Source organism: Pinus tabuliformis, chromosome 3_1, assembly GCF_031772625.1.
Source record: "Pinus tabuliformis cultivar Carrire ecotype Pingquan chromosome 3_1, CPIR1, whole genome shotgun sequence".
Lineage (NCBI taxonomy): Eukaryota > Viridiplantae > Streptophyta > Pinopsida > Pinales > Pinaceae > Pinus > Pinus tabuliformis.
The window spans coordinates 721438802-721452252 of NC_142301.1; positions in this window are offsets into that span (position 1 = coordinate 721438802).

Consider the following 13451-nt stretch of genomic DNA (forward strand, 5'->3'; position numbering starts at 1 on the left):
TGCTTAACTCACGAAAAATTCTACATGATGATGACTGAAGGACTTATCCTAGGACACTATGTTTCAACAACTGGTATTCAGGTAGGCCTGACCAAAATCCAAATACTTTTTCTTATTCCCACTCCTACTACTCAAACAGAGGTACGCAGTTTTCTTCGATTTTCTGGTTATTATAGGCAATTTATAGAACATTATTCGCACATTGTTGCACCTCTGTATACATTAACTAGTAATGTTGATTTTCTTTGGATAGAAAAATGTGAACGTGCTTTCAAAGATCTGAAGAAGCTCGTATCCACAGCCTTAGTCCTTTGAGGACCAAATTGGGATTTGCCATTCCAGATATCATCTGATGCCTCAGACACAGCCATTGGAGCAGTCCTCGAGCAGGAAGAGGATAAAAAACCATATGTTATTTATTACATCAGCAAAAATTTATCCCCTACTGAATTAAATTACACTGTTACTGAAAAAGAATTCCTAGCTATAATACATGCTGTCAATAAGTTTAGGCATTACATTACTGGATATGCTGTTATCTTGTATATAGATCATTCTACCATAAAATATTTAGCAAATAAGCCTGTCAAAAATGGTAGAATAACTAGATGGCTGATTCTATTGCAGGAATTTGATATCACAATCAAGGATCGACCTGGCAAAGAAAACCTGGTAGCTAATTTTCTCTCAAGAATGCCAAAGCCAATCGATGCAGCAGCGGCTGAAGATCAATTTCCGGACGCGCATCTATTTTCTGTTGCTGTTCAAACACCCTGGTATGCTGATGTTGCCAATTACCTTGCAGTAGGTAAACTACCAAAACACCTAACCCCTAATGAGCGCAAACAGATTGTTCAGAAGAGTGCTCGATTCTCGTGGATTGTGGGCTATTTGTTTCACACAGGGGAAAACATGCATATCAGGAGATGTGTTCGTGAAGATGAACTCTTTGACATTTTAAAAGCCTATCATGATGGACCATGTGGTGGACATTTCGCTGAGCGTAGAATTGGACATAAAGTGTTGCAGACAGGGTATTACTGGCCCACGATTTTCAGAGATGCAAAGAAATTTGTCCAAGCCTGTGACAGCTGCCAGCGAGTAGGATGTCCTGGTCAATCTGAAAAGATGCCTCTGAAACCACAGTTAGTCATTGAACCATTCGAGCGATGGGCTCTTGATTTCGTTGGACCTATCAACCCATCATCAAATCAGAAAACATATATTTTGGTGGCAACAGAATATGTCACCAAATGGGTTGAAGCAGAAGCATTGCCTAGAGATATAGAGGACTCTGTCATACAGTTCCTGTTCCATCTATTTGTATGATATGGTCTTCCAAGAGAAATAATTACAAACGGTGGACCACAATTTGTTGGGAATAGATTCGCTGCAACACTCAACAATTATCATGTCTAGCATAAAATCACTACTCCATACCACCCACAGGTGAACGGACAGGTAGAAAGCAGCAATAAAATAATAGAAGCAATTTTAATGAAAACTATTGCATCCCATAGATGTGATTGGGCTGCCAGATTACCTGAAGCACTTTGGGCTTACAGAACAACATGGAGAAGCACCACTGGTTACTCACCTTATCAATTAGTGTTTGGAAAACAACCCATTTTCCCTATAGAATTCGAAATCCAAACATTACGGATAGCACATGAAGTTGGCTTAGATTTAAGCGAGGCACATATTAATCGATTGCAACAGATCAATGAGTTGGACAAAATTAGGCTCTCTGCACTTCAAAATGCTGCCCTGATCCAACAGTAGCGAGCTAAATGGCATGATGCTCTCATTAAAAACAAAGTTTTCCACGAGGGAGACTGGGCTCTGTTGTGCGACTCCAGGATTCAGGACTTCCCTGGGAAACTCCAGACTCATTGGTTGGGACCATATGAAATCCAGAAGGTACATGATAATGGGACCCTTACTCTAATCACTATTGATGGTTCTGGATATGCCTTCAAGGTAAATGGCCACTGAGTCCGTCTCTATCGCAAAACACTCACTCGGGAGTCCTTCTGCCAGTAGCTACGCCGAGACACTGATATGGAGAATCTGGGAGAGGAAGAGAAGTCTTCCTCACCTGTAATTCATTAAGGAATTCATTTCTTTTTACAATTTGTACATAAGTTCTTTTCTTTGAGTCGTTTTTTGTACATATGTTTGAACTAATGTTTTCTTGTCATTTTTGCTATTCCTTTTTTTCATAAGAACAACATTTTCGATTTTTTCCGTTCCTTTTCCAAAAGGATGGCATTTCTGTGTTTCTGTTGTTCCTTTTCTAAAGGAGCAACATCCTTGATTTTCTGTTGTTCCTTTTCCAAAGGAACAGCATCCTTGATTTTGTGATGTTCCTTTTTCAAAGGAACGACATTTGCTTGTTCTGTTGTTCCTTTTCTAAAGGAAAAACATTTCAATTTTTGTTGTTCCTTTTTCAAAAGGAACGACATTTCCGTGTGTTTGTTGTCCCTTTTCCAATGGAACAACATATTTTTGATTTTGTTGTTCCTTCTACAAAGGAACCACACATTTTGATTTTACTGTTCCTTTTTCAAAAGGAATGACATCTCCGTGTGTTTGTTGTTCTTTCCTCAAAGGAACAACATATTTTTGATTTTGCTATTCCTTTTTCAAAGGAACAACATTGGAATGTTCTGCTATTCCTTTTTCAAAGGAACGACATTTGCACTTTCTGCTATTTTGAGGTCTCCTCTTGGTCCTTTCTCCAAAGAGCATCATTTGCACACTTTTGCTCTCCTTAAGCAGCTTGTCCCTTTTGTTGATCTAAATTAAGGATGCTTATTGCTCCTGTTCTTTCAACTCTTTTAGAATACAGCTATGCATTTATGCAATGGATACAAATTCTCAACATACTGAAATCTGCTAATCATAAATCGCTATCTTTATAAGGCTCTGCATTGGTAAGAGGACAAAAGGAAGGACACACTTATTTATCATCTTTTGTTGTCATTGTTCTACTAATTCTGCTATGGTTGTTCATCTTCGTCATGACGACCCTTTTTTTTCCTCTTTGATTGTTATTCAGGGATAAGAACAAAGGGTTTATATCTTCCTATTGAGATGTTAAGACTTCTTCCACCATTCCTACTCTTAAGGAGTGTTGAACCACCCCTTGTGTATAAAAAGGGGAAGGTACTTGAAAAAAGAAAGAAAGAAAAAGAAAATATGACTTATAAAGTGTCAAATGCAGGATAGGGTGTCTCATCAAGAGCCAACCTACCATGATCATGAGGACGAACACGAACTGGCATTCTCACTATGACCACCAAACCAGGGATATGGTCCAAAAGGTATATCAAATAAACAAACCTTGGAACAAGAGGTCTCATCACGAGCTGGCCTGCCCACTTTTCGCTCCTCTCTCATGAATGGCATTATGGTTAACTAGTTACCAAGCCAGCATAATGTCCTACATTTTGACATTACACTCCCTAACATATACACAAAGGATCACGGTTCCATGGGTGAAATAAACAACTCTGCCAAGGTTATGGACACTTGTCTGCAGCAGAGCACTGTTAATGGTATCGAAGTCACATTATTTACATCAATAGGTGAGTTATAAATACGCTTTTGTTTCTTACACCTTGATAATTGATCATATATCATTTCCCGAATTATATATAGCGCATGCAAATCTATTATCACCAATCATGGCAGAGTAATTGACAATGACCGCAGGAGATTTAGAAAGTACGACAGATTTCCTCTCCTCTCAGCCTCACATCATATCACAGCAGCCTCTTACGTAATACGCGATCCAACTTTACTCCTCGATTTTGATAATTTGTTGTTTTTCTAAACATGGCATATTTTCATACGCTGTTCCTTTATGACTCTATTTCAGATCAGGTGCTGCTCCTTTATTTGACGGCTGGGATAGCCTATCACATTGCGGGGGGGGGAGGTTAACCTCATTATTCCCTGGATTACGTGTCAGCTCACTATTCAGGAAAGTTGTGTACTAGGGTATGGCACGGCTTAACGGCATGGTATTTTTATTTTTGTTACACGAATTGTTCTTCATAAGACATTTATGTTGTATACTCTGTTTTTTTCCAAACAAGTCTTGTGTCTATTACCCTCTACGTGTTTCAAACAGCACAAACAGTTGCTGTTCCATTGAGAATCCACAGTGAAACCATGGGAGGAAGAGTGATACGAAGGGAACCGCAGGTGTTGACAGTCTCCGCTGCTGCCCGGGAAATCCTAGCAAGAGCAGGGTGGCTGACTCATCTCAACCGCTCGCAGGAGTCTAACGAGACAGTGGTGATTGAATTCCTACAGAATTTGCAGGAGGATTACTCCACAGTAAGGGGGAGACAGATAACAGTCACCGATGACATAATCACAGAAGTCTCGGGACTACAAGCCACCAGACCTGTATGGACGTTAAAAAAGGAGAGATTACAGAAGATTATAGAAATCTTCCAGGACAAAGGCCAGAGTTTGGCAATTAAAGGAAGGGGAGTTCTGCCAGCAATGCTAGGAGAGCCCTGGGCAGAATTGGCAAGAACCGTGCAAAGCTATATCCCCTATGAGGGTAGAAAAGATGTGGTAAGACCATGACATCTTAAACTCTTAGCTGTTCTAATACAGAAATGCTCTGTAAATTTACCTGCACTTTTGAATTCATTACTTCATGACGTTGCATGGAGCATAAAAAAGGCACAGCATGTAGAGTCAGTTGTTAGTCATCATGGGTTAATTCGATTAATTTTCAATCATAGCCTCCCCCAGCAGCAGAGCAGCTGGGAAGAGCTAATTGCAATGATTGAAGGGGGGTTGACAACACCATCCCCAAAACGTAAGCATGCCACCAGCACACCTAAGCGTCCAGAAAAACGCAGAGAATTAGCAAAACAGAAACATGTCGCTAGTACATCCGAGCGTGCAGAAAAAAGAAAGGAATCAGCAAAGTGTAATCATGCCACCAGTACACCCAAACAGCCAGAAAAATGCAGGAAATCAGCCCAGTTATCACGAATATGAGGGAGGCTGGAGCAACTCCAGGAAAACACTAGCCAGCCAGTATAAATTGAAGATGAGCAACCCTCACGGCCAGAAGAAGAGGCCAAGCAATCTGAAGGAGAAGAGAAAGAAGAGGCCGAGCAATTTGGAGAAGAGGCTGAGCAATCTGAAGAAGAAAATGAAACAGAAGCTGAGCAGTCTGAAACAGAAGCTGAGCATTCTAAAACAAAAGCCGAACAATCCAAGCCGGAGGAGGAAATGGGACAGCAGGAAGATAGCCCACCACAGGACCCAGTAGGAGAAGATGAATTGGACGAAGTCTTGGCCAATATGGGTGAATATGGCCAACCTTCCAGTTCATTAGACCTCCATGACAAACCCTAAGAAGAAAATGCACCTGAAAAACCACATGCAAAAGAGGCGAAAGAAGAAAATCTGCCTGTTCATGATGAAGAAAAAATAAGAGATACTGAAGAGGAACAATCCGTTCCTAAGACACCGGAAGAAATTCCGGAGGAAGTAGGGGCAGAAAAAGAAGTTGCCCAAGAATTGACAGAACCAGTTAGGGTTCCTGCCCCAGAACAGCCGGAGCAGAACAATGAAGAAACACCCCAGGAGGAAGATCCAAGGACTAGTCATGGCCCAAGCTGTAGGAGACAGCTTGTTGTTCCTTCTAATGAAATTTTGGAAATTAAAGAATTGTGAAAGGAACAGCAGAGATTATTGAGCATAATAGCCCAGATCCACCAGCAGATTAGGATCCTGAAAGCAAGGCAGAGGGTAAGAAAGACTACAGGGAAGAAAAAGGTGACCACTCTAGCAAAACCCTGCAAGGCAAAAAGGTGGAGGATCAGAATTCGTCCTACTGTTCAAAACCCTGTTGAAAATCCAGTTGTTGTTCCAAATGATACTGAAGAACAGACTGTTGTTCCATTTGAAAAGGAACAACAACAGAACGATATCCATGTTAAAATAGAAATGGATGATATGATGACCTGTGATAAAGAAATTCAGATGGGAGGCACCACTCTCAGGGGTGATAAGGGTTCTAAATCAAAGCAACGCAATAAGAAAGTTTAGGTAAAACTCCCAGCCTCAACTGCTGCATGGAGAAGAGATCCAAAAACAGTAACCTTGCGCAAGGGGTTGAAAGAAGCTCAGCAAGAAGCAGAAAAGCTTAGAGAGCAAACGGTCCCTCGGAAAAAGTAAGAAGAGTTACAGCAACAACTTAGGAACGTCAATCAATCCGAAAGCCAGGCCTTTGAGGGTTGGCGGAAGGAACAAGAGAAAGTTGCAAGGGTAACTCCTAGGCTAGATATTGTTATCAAGCAGATGGATACCTTGTGTTCTTTATACAATGACGTCTTAACATGTAGGGCCCCTGCCAAAAGTTATGCCCTATTTTTACTGGAACGGCATTTGCAATTAAAAATAAAAGCTATTAAAGCAGGTGCTCCCATACAAATTAGCACTGTCAATGACTTTATAGACTGCTGTAAACACTACGGGGTGAAGGTCCAGAGACTGCTGTGCGAATTCTATTTGCATAACCTTGTACTAGACCAGGAGACTAAGCTGAACCCTAGCCCTTTTTTTGGAGACATCCAATTGCAGGCATTCATCTCATTTGGGGTTAATCAGATGAAATGGCTCAAAGCCTATAATAATTTCCAGAGCCAAGAAAATGGCCTAGATTTGTGGGTAAGGGCTGAGCCTAGGAACCAAAATACAGTTGTGGAAAGCACATAGAAACCTCATGAAGACTCCGGGTGTCATTGAAACATTAAGACCCATGCATGAGGCACTCATTCGACAAGGATTAGAATACTTTCTTTCTATCAAAGACCTTACCATTGATGCAGCTAAATTTCGGTATCAAATCTCTAATCCGAATATCCAGCTCAGGGAACTGTTTAAGTATGAGAATTTTAAATTAGCTGCCAATCGTTTGTACCTTTATGGCGAAACAATTTTGAGAGCAAGGCCATCCTGGTTAGGATATAGGTTTCGCAGTCCAATTATTTGGCACCCTGCACCCGGATAGCAAGCCCTGTATGAGATTCCTGAGGGTCAAATAGGCCATTTCTTTGACTACCTAGTTACTCATCATGGTTGTAGGCCTCCGCATGAGATTCCTTCTCCAACCTATTCTCTCACTGCCTTGCATGTCAACTACAACGTTTTCATGAGGGCATGAAACAGGGTAATCAGGGGGGTATGTCGAGTACTAAAAAGGTATGTTTTTGATGATCATTTCAGTGGCTTTTCAGTAAAACTTGTAAACCTTTTTGCATCATGAACTTGGAAAACGATAAAGAATTATAACAAAACATGTGAGATTAATATGCAAGACTTAACCACTGACAATTGTGATTCCCTCGTGCAGGAAGGGGTGAAAACGAGGAGTTGTTGTTCCAAAGGAGAGAACAAGGATGAGGTAACCGCTATCCCTTTGAAGGGAGACCGAATGCAAACAAGGCTAAGCAGATCAAAGCAAATTGGCCCTGAAAAGGAGGTGAAGACACTAGCTCTTCACAGGAGGGAAAAGAGATGATTAAAGATTAACGATTCAGCGAATCCCTCAGGATCCTTGATCTTGAGGGATCGCTGCTTTGTCTATTTTTATACTTAGACATCTCTGCCGTCACCCATATAAAAGGGACAACATTGTTAGGTCGGGGAGAGTTCAACATGATTATGCTTTTATGTAATTTCTGTTAAGATCAAAACTTTGATCATCGAGTCTCGATAAGAACTGGTTCGTTGTAATTTTGTTTCATGCATTAATACAAACTTGATGATTATTTCATCCCTACGTCTGGATTAACCTCAAGCGGTGTACCCTTGGAGGCTAAAGGCCTGGCCCCAGAGGACACTTGCTCCTGTATTATTACGATTTGATTTCTGCGTGATTTGCTTATCATCGTTATTTGGTAATCTGATATGCTTTATAAGTTTACATCACATGCTCTGTTAAGATTAATTCATTAAGGTTACTATGGACAAAACTATTGTATTGACTCTGCATCATATTACTGTTCCTTTCAGAGTTGATTGAATATTATTAGTCTTAACCGAATATTGTTACTATTTTATTACAGAGCTTTTGTGTTGTACATTCATGTTACAGGATTCATCTTAAAAGTTGTGTTCTTTACGATTGTTGGATTCAGAAGCAATGTTGTTCCATTTTGAAATGCAGTCGTATTCCTTTTCATTGGGACTGATGCTTAGATTAGATTACTAGTTACGTGTGTGGTGTGCGTATATGGTTTCCAAGCGTTGTTCCTTAACTTATCAGTAATCAGTGCTCTTCCATTAGTGTGTGCTACTTGATCTGCCTTAAGAGTGAAAGATTGTTGTTTGACTACGATTAATGCATTTGAGTTAGTAGATTAAGTTTGATTACTACTTGAGAGACCTAGTTGTTTAGCTGTTGTTCGTTTTAAGAATTGCTGTTCCATTTCAGAATTTCTGTTCCATTCCAGATTTGTTGTTCGATTTATTATTTGTCGTTCCATTTTCTTATTTGTCGTTCCATTTACTAGCATTTGTTGTTTTGGTGTGGGAGATGATATAACGTTGTAGTGAGCCTCGACATTTACTATCTGGCTCCCAGACCCGTGGTCTGTTCTCTAATTTCCTTTCCATCAGTTTCCAAAGGGATGGGTTATCGCTGTCGAACCCTTGACTGATAAGTTGCCTAGTTTTCTGAGTGTGTGATTCACTCTTTTGAAGTCGCTTAGTTGTAGACAAACATCCATTTACTCTTGTATTTTTGAATGTTGTACTACTAGCATTACTCTGATAAATGACACCGTCAGACTGAGACACTCTTTGAAATAACAAAACGCTCCCGGATTGACATATTAATGTGAGGTAATTAGAGGTGAAAGAGACCCTTTTTATAGCTCTACACCTTGAAGTAGGCCTTATATTATTGTACTAGAAAACAGAGAAGCGGGAAATGAAAATGATAATCCAACCATTTTTCCCCACACTGTTGAACATATCTAACATAATTAGGTATTCGTGAAATTGCTGCCTGAAGATTAAGAGGGTTAAAGGGATGGCATTCCCTTCTACCCCTAGGGCAATGTTCCCAGAATAGATTGTTTGCCTGTATGGCAAGAAGTCCTTTCTTTTTGACATACTGTTGACACTCCTTTAACACTGTTGCCTGTAATTCTCTGGTATGCTCAGTCATTCCTGGTTCTCCTATAACCCGATGATGTTCAGCAATGAAAAGAGCAGCATTCTGTGGTTTAGCTCGGATCCACAGAAGGTGATTTTCTTTGTTGTGTTTCACTGAGAGGAAATCATTTTGCCACATGAGCTGATTGGCCATGAAAGAGACAAAGGCTCTAATTTGAATGTCACCAGTCACAGGAATCCAATTAAGCTTTCTATCCTCTGGCATGGCTTCATTATGGAGATAGAGTTCACTAAATAGATTGTATTCACTGACTGATGTTGCTCCAAAGTTTTCAATAAACTGGTGGGGTGTAGACACCTCATGAGGTCGTCCATCTCTAACTGCTTTTACTTGGAAAAATGCTAGGAATTCTACTAGAAACTCAGAATAGTTAAAGGATGGTTTCCTGGTGGCCAGAAGTCTTTGAACTAACTCAAAGATAAGAGACAGTCTAGTTTTCAATTCCCTATTTTCCTTATGCTATGCATGGAACTTTTCCAGGACTTCCCAATTTCTATATACATGATTCTGCCATAATGATTTATGTTCTTGCAATGCCTTTTCTTGTGACAGGGCATACTCTTTCTTCCATATATCCCTGAGTTCTTGAATGCTTGAGGTCTGAGTGAAGACAGTCACTGCACACTGAGGTTCAGTCTGGGTAAACACTGTCTTTGCAGACTTTGGTGTAGGATTTTCAGATTTAACGACAAGGGTAGGCCCGGATACTTGCGGTTTCACTTCTTCTTCAGAAATCTTTGAAGGCCCTGCTGGTTCTTGTGTAACAGCAGGGCATTCCTTTTTAACTATAACAGGAGTAAATGTAGGAGTGGATCCAGGCAATTGGACATCGATTATCTTATAACCAGCTCGAGAATAGAGATTACCACATTGGTTGCACATGTATTCATTGTATCGATCCTTTTCTACACTTTTCTCAACTGCAGATGTTACCTAAGCAAAAGTATACAGATTAAGTTCTTTTTTATAAAGATTCCCTTGCCATCCTTAACTCTTGCTTTTAAACCTCAATCTCAAATTTTAGAAACTCATTTTCTTGTTGAATGGAAGCTAATGTGACAGGGCCTTCTGTAGTAGTTGCAGTCTCTGTAGCTGGTTCAAGTGGATGGGAGGATCGTTTTTTTGTGGCAGCTTCATTATTTGTATCCTCAGTAGGTGGTTCTTGTGTGACAACTGTTGGGTCATCAGCTAGTTATGTAATAGCTATATCCTCTTAAACATGTGAATTTTGCATATCAGCCGACTGAGTGGCTGGTTCTTCTGTAATAGCTACAGTTCGTGTAGTACCCTGGTTATCTACACTTTGATCATCAACAGGTGGTTCTTGTGTATCAACCACTGAGTCAGTAGCAGCCAAGTCTTGGTCTGTTTTCTGGTCATGGTCATCAGCAGGTGGTTCTTGCGTGACACTTGCTGAGCCAGTAGCTGTTTCTTGTGGGATAGCTACATGTTGATTATCTATTTCCTGTTTATCAACAGGTGGTTCTTGTGTAACACCTGCTGAGTCAGTAGATGCTACGTCCTGATATGTTTCCTAATCATGACCATCAGCAGGTGGTTCTTATGTAGCACCCGTTGGACTAGTAGCTAGTTCTTGTGGGGTAGCAACCTCTAGGTCGTCTATATTTTGCTCCTTAGCTAGTGGTTCTTTTGTAACACCTGTTGAGCCAGTAGTTGGTTCTTGTGGGATAGCTACATGTTGTACATTGTCTTGGGTGTCTACTTTTGATAAATCAGCAGCTGGTTCTTGTGGGGTAGTTGCGTCTTCTGAAAGGAATGGTGTCACAAAATCCTGAAAATTTTGCATTTCGGTACCCGAGGGTGAGGAAGGTAAGGATTCGGGGTCTGGTGGGGTATGGGGTTTTAGGATAATGGTTGGGGAATTTGGGGTGGCGGTCTCTGTTACTGCTTTAGAAGACGTCCTCCTTCATCTTCGAGGTAAGGAGGTAGGAAAAATAGTGGTTCTTCTTTTATGGGTAGCCTTCTCTAGGGTAGGAGGGTCATCAAAAGTGATAGCTTCTTTAATCAAGGCCCTTGTTCGTCTTTTTGATGGGGGCACAACCTTTTCTTTCCTTTTCCTTTTCAACTTAGCAAGGGGAATGTTGTCGTCCGAATCATCGCTCGGGATATGGACAGTGGGAGTGGATGATTTAGGTAGATTATGGAGTGGGGTTGATGCAATGGAGGGGTCAATTGGACTAACTGTCATAGGTGGTTGGGAATTTTCAGCATTTAATTGGGGAGTTTCGGCTGCTGCTTGAGAAATTTCGATAGTTTTCTTGGGGTTTTCAGCTGCTGGTTGAGGAACTTCAGCAGTGTCCTGGGGTGGGTTATTAATCAGAGGAGGATTCTGCAGGGCAAAGCCCCTCTGGATTAGAAGCTAAACCAGGCGATGGTGAGTGAGAGAGAGGAGTGGGTACTTTGCATTCGTGGAATAATGTGACATATTCTTTAGACACCCAAGCAGATAGTATGGCATATTTAATAAATGACCATGTCTTAAATGATTCAACAACACAAAGTCATGCTGGTACACTACCTGGTAACGTCCTTCGAAGGTAAGGTAATGCTTGACAAACTTTGCAACCTTTGGCCATGGAGGTGGTAACGAATGTAGTGCAACACCCCTGCCTTTAGGTTCAACCCATTCCCCAGGTAGAAGAAAATCTTGCTGTGCATTCAGAATGATGTGTTTATGATTGAACCAATGAATGCCATCGGCTGGTAATCCTGAAACCTACGCTATATCTTCCTCTGTTACTAGAAATCACACTCACTGAATAGTGGAGCAACCTTCCTTTAAATTACGTGCGAATTCCAAGACTTGTTGAGAATCAAATTCCTGGAGCCTTTGGAAATAGTCCACCCAGCCTGCTTGCAGAAAAATTTGATATGCTTCTGGGTGTAATTCCAATAGAGTCATTGAACCAGGTTCATTTCGAATAGTGTTACCTCCCATAGTTACCAGTTCAGTAATAAAAACGGCGGTGATTAGCATATCAGGTAATGATTGCAAAATTTTGATATTCCTCCCAACTGCGGCTAAAATGATAAGTTTTGAATGTATGGCAATTTCGGCAATCATATCAGAACCTTCTCATTAACTATAGTTTAATATTTACACATAAACACACATACCTCACGTTTTACCTTCAATTGTTGTGTTGAAAGTATAATCTCGTCATTTAATAGATCACCAATGGTTATGGGAAAGGGTTATAAGATATGAGGGTATTTATATGAAAGGCTTTCTCTATTCATAGGAGGTAATAGTGAAGGAACACAATTATCAGGATGAATGGTTGATTCTCTCAATGAAAAATGATATGTATTGGTCATTTTTGAGAGGAATTGATACCTCAATTACAGAAAAATGGGAAAATTGATGCTTTTTTAGAAAGATGGAAAAGCTTGGTGTTTCAGCAATGGAGAAAATAGGGAAAAGTTGGTGTTTCAGCAATGGAGAAAATAGGGAAAAGTTGGTGTTTCAGAAATGGAGAAAATAGGCAAAAATTGGTGTTTCAGTAACGGAAAAAATAGGTAGAAATTTGTGTTTCAGCAACGGAGAAATTGGCGTTTCAGCAACGGAAAAAAGAGATGTTGCTGTTAAAAAAAATAGGAAAATGTTGCTGAAGGGTAATATGAGGGGATGGATTATGAATTGAAGTGGAATGGCAATGTTTTGCAAACTGAAACCTGATCCTGCTTGCAATGCAATTGTTCCTTCACCCAGTCTTCGAATCTAAGACCTGCAAAATAATAAATTGTAACATGGCAGCCTTTGACAGGGATTATTAGTTAAGTAATCTAATCTTATAATAATACAAGAATATATAATGCAGAGATTAAATGCAATGAGGGGTAGCAGGCTCCCACGAAAAGATATAATGTGAATCTGCCATGCAAGTGGCCTTAAAATCCTCTTTAGAAATTGGTTGCTGGTACAGACGACGCTGATACCAATTTTTACTAACAATGGTGTTCTAGAACCATCAATTGTTAGGAGCCTTACTATTCCATTGGGAAAAACAGTATCTATCTCGTAAGGTCCCAGCCACCTTGTTCTTAATTTCCCTTGAAAATTTTCAAAGTTGGAATCATACAATAGAGCCCAATCACCTTTTTGGAGCTGCTTGGGCTTAATAGTTTTATCATGCCACCTGGTTCTTTTCTATTGAATAATAGTTGTCTAATGGATGGCATCCAACAATTTTTCATCCAATTCCCA